Source organism: Mus pahari, chromosome 5 (assembly GCF_900095145.1).
Source record: "Mus pahari chromosome 5, PAHARI_EIJ_v1.1, whole genome shotgun sequence".
In the NCBI taxonomy this organism is placed as follows: domain Eukaryota; kingdom Metazoa; phylum Chordata; class Mammalia; order Rodentia; family Muridae; genus Mus; species Mus pahari.
Genome location: NC_034594.1, coordinates 59,752,833 through 59,763,388, shown reverse-complemented (window position 1 = coordinate 59,763,388; position 10,556 = coordinate 59,752,833). Strand labels below are relative to the sequence as shown.

Genomic DNA, 10,556 nt, shown 5'->3' with positions numbered 1-10,556 from the left:
AATCTAGGAATTGCATGGAAAATGTATAGTGATTTTTAGAACAATGGAGATAGATTAAATATACAAGTGTTATCGAGGGAAGGGATGTCACTGCTCAAATGATATAATGAGGTAAAGAACTGCATGAAGTCTTCAAAAGGGCAGCGAGACATCACAGGCAGAATGGAAAATGAAGCTGTTTGCAGGAGCTTTGAGGGTGGTAGAGGTTGTAAAATCTTACGTATGGATTTAGAATGGGTGACAGAAAACTTGCTGGTTGAGAACACAGAGCTCTGACCATAAAAGTGCATTTGGGGGGGGTTAGTTTTTTTAGTTTACTTTCCCTGCAAAGAAGTTTAAAATGAGACATGTAGTTATTGAACATATTTAAAGAGATAAGCAAATGTGGTAGACAGAGGTAACACGTATGGATGACAGTAGAAGACACTTCACAGACCTTTTCTCCCAGGTGATTCCTGCTGTAGAGGCAGAAGAACTTGATGATACTTCACAAGTATCTATTATAACCAGAGAAATATGCCTTGGGGTAAATGTGGGGCTATTGATTCTATATGTGGCTTAGCCTCATGGCTGATTCATTGCCAATCATTTTAAAACAAAAAAAACATTTTAAAATAATCCCTGCTCAGACATCATTGGTCTCAAATTTTTCTATCTGTGCCTAAATTCTTACATAAGAACAACCAACTAACAACTTTTGAGGTCTCTGAGAGCTAACAGCTTTATTAAAATGAAAGCTATTAGGAATCGGAAAATCAACATTCATATATCAAAGAGTGGAAAACAAATTATCTCCAGTAGTTGTCATATTCAAGGTACACTGATAAACTAAGAGTCAGCTGTGAACGTGAGAAAAGAATATGAAACACTAGAAACTGAACAACAAATAAATGAAGTTTAGAAAATAATGTCAAAATATTATAGATTAAAATAATTAAAAATGACAGCATTACTTGGTAAAGAAAGCCAGAATATCAAAAATGCCATCATCTTTACTTTCTTCTTCAGTAAATAAGCAAGGATGCACAATAACAGTACACAGGGGAAAACTGAGAAAAATATGGGATTCGGTAAATAGTACTTTAAGAAGATAATGGACTTTTTGAATGATAAGACAATGGGAAGCTTAAAGAGCAATGTAGTATCAATATGACAGCAGGGTTATGTGGTGGTGGTGGTGGTGGTGGTGGTGTGTGTGTGTGTGTATGTGTTTGTGTTGGAGTTGATTTCAGAGATGGAATTATGAGGTCACTAAATGAAACAAGAGAATCAGGAAAGTGACCCAAAGAGAAGGAAACATTGTGGATGCTTTCTGTCTTCTCTATGCATCATCTTTTCTGAGTAGGAAGATTGGGCTATCAGACATGTTGGGCTCTATGGTAACCGCTCTGGATAATTACCATAATAGAAACACTTTAGAACAGTTCTTATAAACTTCTAAATATGTATCTAATTAATTATATAGCTTAATTATGTTTAACTAAAACAAAGCACAAACCTTATATTAAAGGACTGAAGATGCAGCTGCTGCAGCCTAGAGGTAGAAGGGCAGAGTAAGGATTGAATGGAGACTGGGGACATGGAATCATTTTAGAAGGGGGAATTAAATATGAGGGACGAATATGTGTAGGAGGTCATAAAAATTGAAAGGAACCCATGATGGGAGAAAATAGTTTAAAAGGGGGTGTGGCATTTAATTGAACATGCATGAATAGAAAGTAGAAAGAGGACTACAGGTGATAGAAAGGTACAAGTGGGGACAGAGGGTAGGGCATGCAGTAGAGGAGCAAGAAGGTAGAACCATGTACAAAAAGTACATTAGGTAACCATCAGACTCCGAGGCATCAGTAATCACTGAAGAGAAGTCTGAGCTCAGATGAATTTTTCTACAGTGATTTTTCAAGTCAAGTTTGCTAAATCCAAGAAGTTGGATGTGGTCACCCAGAGTGGCACACAGTTCCTCTTTGCTGCCTTCAGATCAAGATATAGAATGCTTATAAGAGTTGCCTTGGTCAGTCTTCCACTAGCACCTTCAGATGAAGATGTAGTATTCTCAGCTCCTCCTGCACCATGCCTGCCTGGATGCATCCATGCCCTTGCCCTGAACCTAAGCTCATAGAAGCTGCTGGTACTGTGCTCTAGAACGTGTCTAACAGTAACACTACTCAGGAGACTCTGGAAATAATGAAAGAATCAGAAAAAAAACTGGTGGAAGAATTTGTACACAAAAAAATAAATTTATATGCCAAACTCCAAGTAAGAAAGAAGTCGAGAAGGAGGATGAAGAGAACAGTCTACGTCAGGAGACACAGAGACAGACATCGTCATGGCCATGCCAGCCAAAGAGCCAAGTCAAATTCCAAGCTCAAGTTTGTGTGCAGTCTGGCAGTATGTGCAGAATTCTCCACTCCACTTGTCGATAGTCCTAGACCCCCACAATATTATTCAACTGCACATCAACTGCCTCTCTCACAAGGAGGATGAAAAGTCCACCAAAGATGTCTTTGAAAAGGAAGACAAGGACAAAAATCAAAGAAAAGGTCCTGAGGAAGGTACTATCCAGAGACTCCACACAAGAATATACCAATTCCACTGGAATAGATCTACATGAATTTCATGTAAATGCACTGAAAAAGAACCTGTGGGACAGAATACTGATGCTAAAGTTAGAGCAAGAGATTCTGGACTTCATCAGTGATGATAAGCAGTTCAAGAAGTTCCCTCAGATGACCTCATACCACTGGGTGCTATTACACCAGGAGGTTGCCTATTTTGGGATGGACCACAATGTTGATCAAACAGGGAAAGCTGTCATCATCAACAAAACCACCAACATGAGGATTCCTGAACATATAAGTTCTCAGAACATATCAAAGATGAGAAGAACACAGCATTTTATCAAGAGAAATAATGCCAGTATGGACTGAGATGATAACCAGATGAGAGCTCCATTGCAACATGGAAGGAGGAGCAAGTCAATAGGAGAGAGAGAGAGAGGAGGAATATCAAAGGGTCTGAGAGAATTTGCCCCAGAGACTGGCCAGAATGGATATCTAAATGACATCAGGGGAAACCGGGAAGGGCTGAGCTGTACCTCAAGCAGCCAACAGAGCAACACAGACAGCGAATCACGGCCTTAGAACAGCACAGACTCATATGGTTCTGTCACCAAACCCAGCAGCCGAGGGGACAGCATTGGCAGCAGTAAAGGCATCGGTGCAGGCAGGCTTTCCACACCAGGCATGGCACTAGGTGCCCCAGAAGTGTGCAATCAGGCCACCTCAGCCCAGTCTGTCCAGGGCCTTCTTCCTCGTACTGCCCAGCAGCAGCAGCAGCAGCAGCAGCAGCAGCAGCAGCAGCAGCAGCAACAACAACAACAACAACAACAACAACAACAACAACTTCCTGCTCTCCCACCCACTCCTCAACAACAGCCACCCTTGAATAATCACATGATTTCACAGGCAGAAGACCTCGGTAGCTCCTTTGGACAAATAAGCGTTAGCTGCTCAGGTTCTACTGAAGCAGCTGACCCATCAGCGTTGTTCCAGCCCCCACTTATCTCCCAGCATCCTCAGTCAGCTAGTTTCATCATGGCTTCTGCAGGACAGCCCCTCCCTACTTTCAACTTTTCCATTTCTAGCCATGCTCCACCTACCCAACAAGTCCAGCCATTCCAAGGCTACGTGCAGCCCCCTCAACAGATCCAGGTTTCTTACAACCCTCCTGGTCAGTATCCTAATTCCGACCAGCAATATCGGCCTCTGTCTCACCCGGTGGCCTACGGCCCCTAACGTGGTCAACAGTTTTCTCAAGTGTCCCAGCAGCCTAGCTTACAGTCCATGATGTCTAACCAGCAGCAGACAGTTTACTGAGGCATACTTGGGGTACCGCAGCCTCAGAACCAGGGCTTACTCAGCAACCAGAGGAGAAGCATGGGAGGCCAGACACAAGACCTGGTGGTTCAGTATACTCCGCCGCCTTCTTACCAAGTCCCAGTGGGCAGTGACTCACAAAACCTTTCCAGCAGCTCATGCTGATCCCTGCCAGCCAGTCCGTGCAAGGAGGCCTCCTAGCAGGAGGTGTGCCTGTGTCCTACAGCATGATCCCATCAGCTCAGCAGAACCGGAGGAGCCCTTCTGTGGGGTTTCCACAGCCCCCTGGCTCTGAGCAGTACCAGATGCCTCAGCCTCCCTCTCCCTGCAGCCCATCATAAATGCCACAGCAGGGCTTAGGAGTGTCACCTTCTGGACCAGGTGTGTTGTTCATGCAACTGAATGTTCCTAACAGACCCCAGGCCCCCCCAGAATCCATCCATGTTCCAGTGGAGTCACTGCAAATACTACAGTGTGGACCAGCATGGTCAGAAGCCCGGAGACCTGATGGTAACCCTCAGGCCAAAGCACAAATGGGCAGCAGCCCCTTCACATTTACCCAGTCTCCAGCACTCCCTCCTGCCCAAGTCTCTGCAAGGACTGCACTGGACTCAGCCCCCTGTCTGTCCTCACACCATCACCCTCCCCCTCCCCTGGCCTAGAGGTCCCACAGAGGGTGATGGGCGCTATTCCCTATTGGGTCATCCATTACAATACCAGGTGTCCCATCTGCCCTCCCTTGCTTCATGGCCAGTCAGCTTCCCCGGTGCACCAGAGTGGATTGAAGCACAGAAACTGGGGCAAGAGACAGGCACTCAAATCTGCTTCCACTGACCTGGAGACAGGAGATGTGCTGGGAAGGGTGTTGGAGGTGACTGATCTCCCTGAAGGAGGCAGAAAAACTCTTCACCCAGCTTACCTTGTCTGGTGCTAAGGCATTCCGAAATGGCTTAAGGATTCTCAGGGCTTCCTGGTACGGTGGGGGCGGGGGGAGGAGACAACAGTGGGACTGCTGAGAATGGCCGCCCCACTCAGACCTTACTGTCTTGCACACTATAGTGCCTGTGTTCGCCAGACTCCTGGCCACCCAGAACGCCTCCCTTCTCCTCAACAACTCTTTGAGTCGCTTCAAACTTCAAGTGGCTGAAAAGAATTAGGTCCTGAGGATCATGGAGTGAGCTAGCTGGCAATAGCTGGTGGAGCGGAGAGCCTGGCAAGGAAGAACAAGGGCCAAGCACAGGGAGCCAAGGCGGAAGACTTGGCCAGAGCCTACCACATTATGGCTGAAGAGGAATTCCCACACTGGCATGGGACTCCTTTCCATGGGACTCCCTTGTCATGGATCCCCCTTTTCCTATGGAACTCCTTTGTCATGGGTCTCCCTTTCCCTGGTTGTTCTCCTTCTGTTTTCCCCTTCTTCCCATCTTCTATCATTTTTTTTTAAAATCTCTTCTCCCACCATGAATTTAATTTCTTTCATATTTTTGGCTGAGTAGAATTGAGAGGCCCCCGCCCTCCTCTTCTCCCATTTAGTCACCAGCCCAACCTTCCTTCCCTCCTTTGGTCTTAATGAATATATTTATATGAACAGAATTAAGAAAAATAAATTGATTTCTCCATTTAAAAAAAGAAAGAGTTGCCTTGGTCATGGTGTCTCTCCACAGCAATAAATCCAAACAAGACATCTATCAACTACTTCTCAGAATATAACTGAGTCACAATATAAATGGCACGTGTTAATATATTAATCCTTTTGAATGTATTCTCCAACAATATTTGTCTAATTGCCATTAATACATGCATTTTCTGAACTCAGATTATTTGCAGTAAGGCAAAAGTCTTATCAGCCAGAAAATGTATACAAAACAAGTACAAATGGCTTTTCCAGTTACCCTTGATGGCTTTGTAATGAAATTCAGTCTGAATTTAGAGCTATTAGCATTTTTCCTACTTAATGATCTTTACAGCAATGTGTCTGCAATAGATTCTTATAAAGGATTAACAGTGTCTTATGGAAATTTCCATTGTCATAAGTGGTTATTTATTAGTGTAATACAGTAGTAAACAGCATGGGCTGTGGAGTGAGACAGGCCTGGATTTAAACCCCTTTTTTGGAACCTCATTTAAGATACCATTCTCTTGAAAGTCATCTTGGGTCATTGTACCCGCAGTCAAAACCAGCTCGCCTGTTATTTCTACCCACTTCTTCGTTCTCTTTAGCATCTTCCTTGCAAGTTAATGCCTGACATATTTTATGATGCAAACTCCCCAAACACACTAAAGTGGCTAGCAGGAATTATTTTTTTCCAATATTTATTAGGTATTTACTTCATTTACATTTTAAATGCTATCCCCAAAGTCCCCTATACCCTCCCCACCTCACCCCCTCCCCTCCCCACCCACTCCACCTTCTTGACCCTGGTGTTCCCCTGTACTGGGGCTTATAAAGTTTGCAAGACCAAGGGGCCTCTCTTCCCAATGATGGCTGACTAGACCATCTTCTGCTGCATACGCAGCTAGAGACACGAGCTAGCAGGAACTACGATCCATTTTATTTATCACTCTTCTCTTGCTGCATTGTAAAGTCATGGCATGCAAAAGCAATATCTGTGAATGGAATCCTGCTCCCCCCTTACTAGCCTTGTGCTCAGGAGAGTTACTGAAGAGCCCAGGCTTCAATCTCTCCCATTCAACACTGAGGGCACCAGTTTTCATTCTGACACTATTTTTACTTAAAATATTTCATCCACAAGAGTCTGCACAATCCCTGGTCCCATTCAGTTTCGTTGACTGACTATGGGCTTATTCTCGCAGGAGACCAAATTCTCCCAAACCAGAAAGTAGGCAACTGTCCTCCAACAGTGGAACGCATACAGATATTTTGGTAAATTTGCATCTTAATTTAACAAGGCATCATTATATAAATAGCACAGAGTTACATACTAAACGTGGATGAAATAATTTAAAAAGTAATTACAGATATAAGCAGGTACATATTGTCTATCGTATGAGAATTTAGATGACTTCCAATTCTATAGAAGGGTAGACATGTGTTATGCCAAGATAGTAGAAATAGGGTTACTTTTTTATCATTTTCATTTAAAAAGTAAAACAAAATGCATTTATTTAGCAATGATGAAATGTGGATAAAAAGCAAGTTTCTCAGTGTTTTCAAAACCTGGCATGGCATGGTACTCTTTGAGATTCAGGATCACAAAGTCATTACTCTCAGAAAATTTAAACTTATGCACATTTTATGCATAACTTCCTAACAAACTTCCATTTGTCATTTGGATAACTAAAATGTATTTTAACGAAGAAGATACACTAACAAAAATAAAACTATGCCTAAGAAAGATCTACAGAGTACATAAGCACTCAAACAAACAAAAATCGTCTTTTACAATGCAGATCTCCAAGTAAGACGATGAGTCCCGGCAGAAGCACAAGTGAACACTGCCCATTAAAAACTTACTTTGCCACAGTGAAAATAGGATATGGCTTGAGAGCACATACCAAGGTCTGACAGGAAGTATGTTATATATGAGAACTCATTAGTAAACCTTTAATCTAGATTTTGCATTACTCTTCCTTGTGCCCATTTCTAAATAATACTATGTCAACGCACACATTGATTACTTATATCCATGAATACTATATTTTTAAATTTTTGAGCATGAATCTTCCAGTGAAACTGAAGCTGGCCTAGAACCCATTATATAGCCTACAGTAGCCTTGGGCTTTCAGTTCTCCAACTGCATTTTGAATCTGAATGATGGCCACACAGTAGAGTCATCATGAAAATCCACTGACTTTTACATGGCTCTGCTCACATTTTATATGTCCTATATATTGTTGTTTATATGAAAATTTACTTGGAAAATACCAAGGCACGATCTTTTTGTTTGTTTGTTTGTTTGTTTTTTTGAGACAGGGTTTCTCTGTGTAGCCCTGGCTGTCCTGGAACTCACTCTGTAGACCTGGCTGGCCTTGAACTCAGAAATCTGCCTGCCTCTGCCTCCCAAGTGCTGGGATTAAAGGCATGTGCCACCATACCCAACTCCAAGGCACAATCTTAAATAACCCCATCTTTTCTTTCACCTCTCATATTAATGTAGACCACAGTTGCCTTTGAATTCAGGTTTCTCAAGAATATTTTATGTTAAGTTTGCTTTATTTCTGAATATGCTGTTTCACTATTACAGCGAGGTCACTTTTACATGTAACCTCTATAAAGTTTAAATAATCAAATAAACCACTCGTTTTAACAACGCAAGCAAATATCTTATAAAAAGTAAAAGAAAAAAGCCTTATCAACAAAATCTCAAATATTTAAATTATGTTTCAACACATTGTCAGAATTTGCAAATATAAAACAACATTTATTAAATTTTAATCTGGTTAAACCATTCTTATTGTTCTGTGCTTCATTTTCTGTGTCCTGTCATATAATTTTCATTTACATTTCTATAATTACATATCCATTGTATGAAAAAATGTCAAATTATATCTTTGTAAACACTGCTCCTGGGAGTGGACCATATATTCCCACAGTAACTATTGATTGTCACGTGTGGAGTGCCTGGACAGTAATTAAAGATAAATAGAGAATGTTTATATTATATAACAGGCCACACCATTTTCTAGGAATGCAAAGTGAGTCATGTAAATGCCATATGGTGATGTTACTTCTCTGGTGCTTGTCCAGGGTGGACAGAAATCCCTACCTGTAGATTTCCTCTGGGTCTGAATCTCTTGTTTGATTCTTTAACTTCATCCTCTCTTTGGTTTAATCTAGTCTTACTAAATTTCCCTTTGTTTTTGATTAAGCACACAAGAGAAAAAAAACTTCACTATTTAATAAACCTTAGACAATTTTCTGTATGTCTGGCTGCTTACCAGAATAGATCATGTCACCTAAAACAGTTCATCTGAAAGCCATTTCCTAACCACTTAGCAAAAGGACTTCTTCTCACTCATCACCTATGGCTCTGGTTAGTTCTTCATATAGTTCTGGTTAGTCTTATCCTCCTTGTTGACAATGAGGCCATGACTTTACCTTATGCTTCTGTACGAACTCCAGGTTGATTTTGAGACATAACAGAAACTTAACACGTTCAATGAATGAATAACCATGTTGTTGATTAGAACATAAAAAATTCTGAACTCATTAAAATAAGTTCTCATGATTCTTTGCGAAGTTCAATAACTACTAACCTTCAACATATTTCTATTCCTCTATGTACTTCATACCCACATTTCTATAATAGAAGTAATTATTATATTGTATATTGTTCCTAAGAAGTGGTATGAGGATTAAGTAGTGGATGGAGAAGTCTTTAAACTGTATATACAATTACTCACATTATAACTTCCTTATATATGGCCATAGACTTTATAAAGATGCTGCTACTAAAGTTAAAATTGCTTCTCTCTCTCTCCTTCTTCTCCCCCCACCCCCTGCTGCTGTCTCTGTCTCTCATAATTTCCTATAGCTTTTCTAAATAAGTTATTGAAGGCAAGGTGACTAAGATGCCATGTTATGCCCCACACATCCACACATACATTTGGTAATATTAGCAGTTTCTGATCTATGACTCTGAACACTGTTTTGGGACACTATATAACCCTTTCTGGTGAAAGAACATGCCATTCACATTTTAAACACAGAACCAACGGAACCAGTGAAATTATTACATCAACATTATTGCTATCATGATTAAAAACTTATTTACATGTCAGTCAAAGTATCTGGCTAGTAGTGTTTAAGCCACCAATTTTCTGCCACTGGGCATGACCTTCTACATTGGATGTGAGCCTTCGCTTGTGTCAGACTCTGGTGACAGAATGTGGCCAGGATATTGCTCTTGTTGCCTCATGCGGAATGTGAGACAAGATAATTTAAGGGCTGCACCTGCTATGGAATCTTTAGTCACCACCAACTGCTAATTTGGTCTCAGGTTCACAGCTGCACGTCTATTTGTGAATATGTAAATACTAAAATTTAATGGGCAAAGGACAAAACTTACGTAAACCAGACCACACATGACTTTATATTGCGTATTAGCATCCAAAATTCTAGAATAAGTTGCTAAGGCCTGACTGTTCAGTTCTGAGGTTCTCTGGATCTGTTGAAATGTGGATAAACATGTTGGCTATAGAATAATTGCTGAATTGATGACAGATATATAGGATCTCAACTATAATTACTCATTAAATACATGGATCAATGAAAAAAGTAGTCAGACTACTATCTATGTATGCCACAGTTAATTTGACATTTTTCAAATTGATAAAATTCAAATAAGATAAATAAAAGTTTCAAGATTATATTTTTTTTAATTCGATATTTATCAAGTACTGTTTGCAGTGCACTCAATACCTCTTATAAAACAACAACAACTACATCATCATTATCAACAACAACAATAACAACAACAACAACAACAAACAACCTAAAAGCTTTCTGAACAGTAGCAATTTTAGGTACTAGAAATAAATACCAATTAAAACAAAACAAACAAGCAAAGAAACAAAACAAACCAAAAAAGCAAACAGCAAATCAGGTTTACTGGTCCTGTCATTAGCGAATCACCTTACATGCTTTGTCTGACCAGCACTGTAACAGTATTGAGATACACAAAGCTTGGGGTCACAAGTCTGCACTGGACCCAAGACTAT

The 10,556-nt window shown here is 40.8% G+C and overlaps 1 pseudogene; it reads left to right on the top strand.

The window, feature by feature from the left end:
* Positions 1-406: 406 nt before the first annotated feature.
* Positions 407-5,068, top strand: LOC110321954 (annotated as a pseudogene).
* The last annotated feature ends 5,488 nt before the right edge of the window (positions 5,069-10,556 follow it).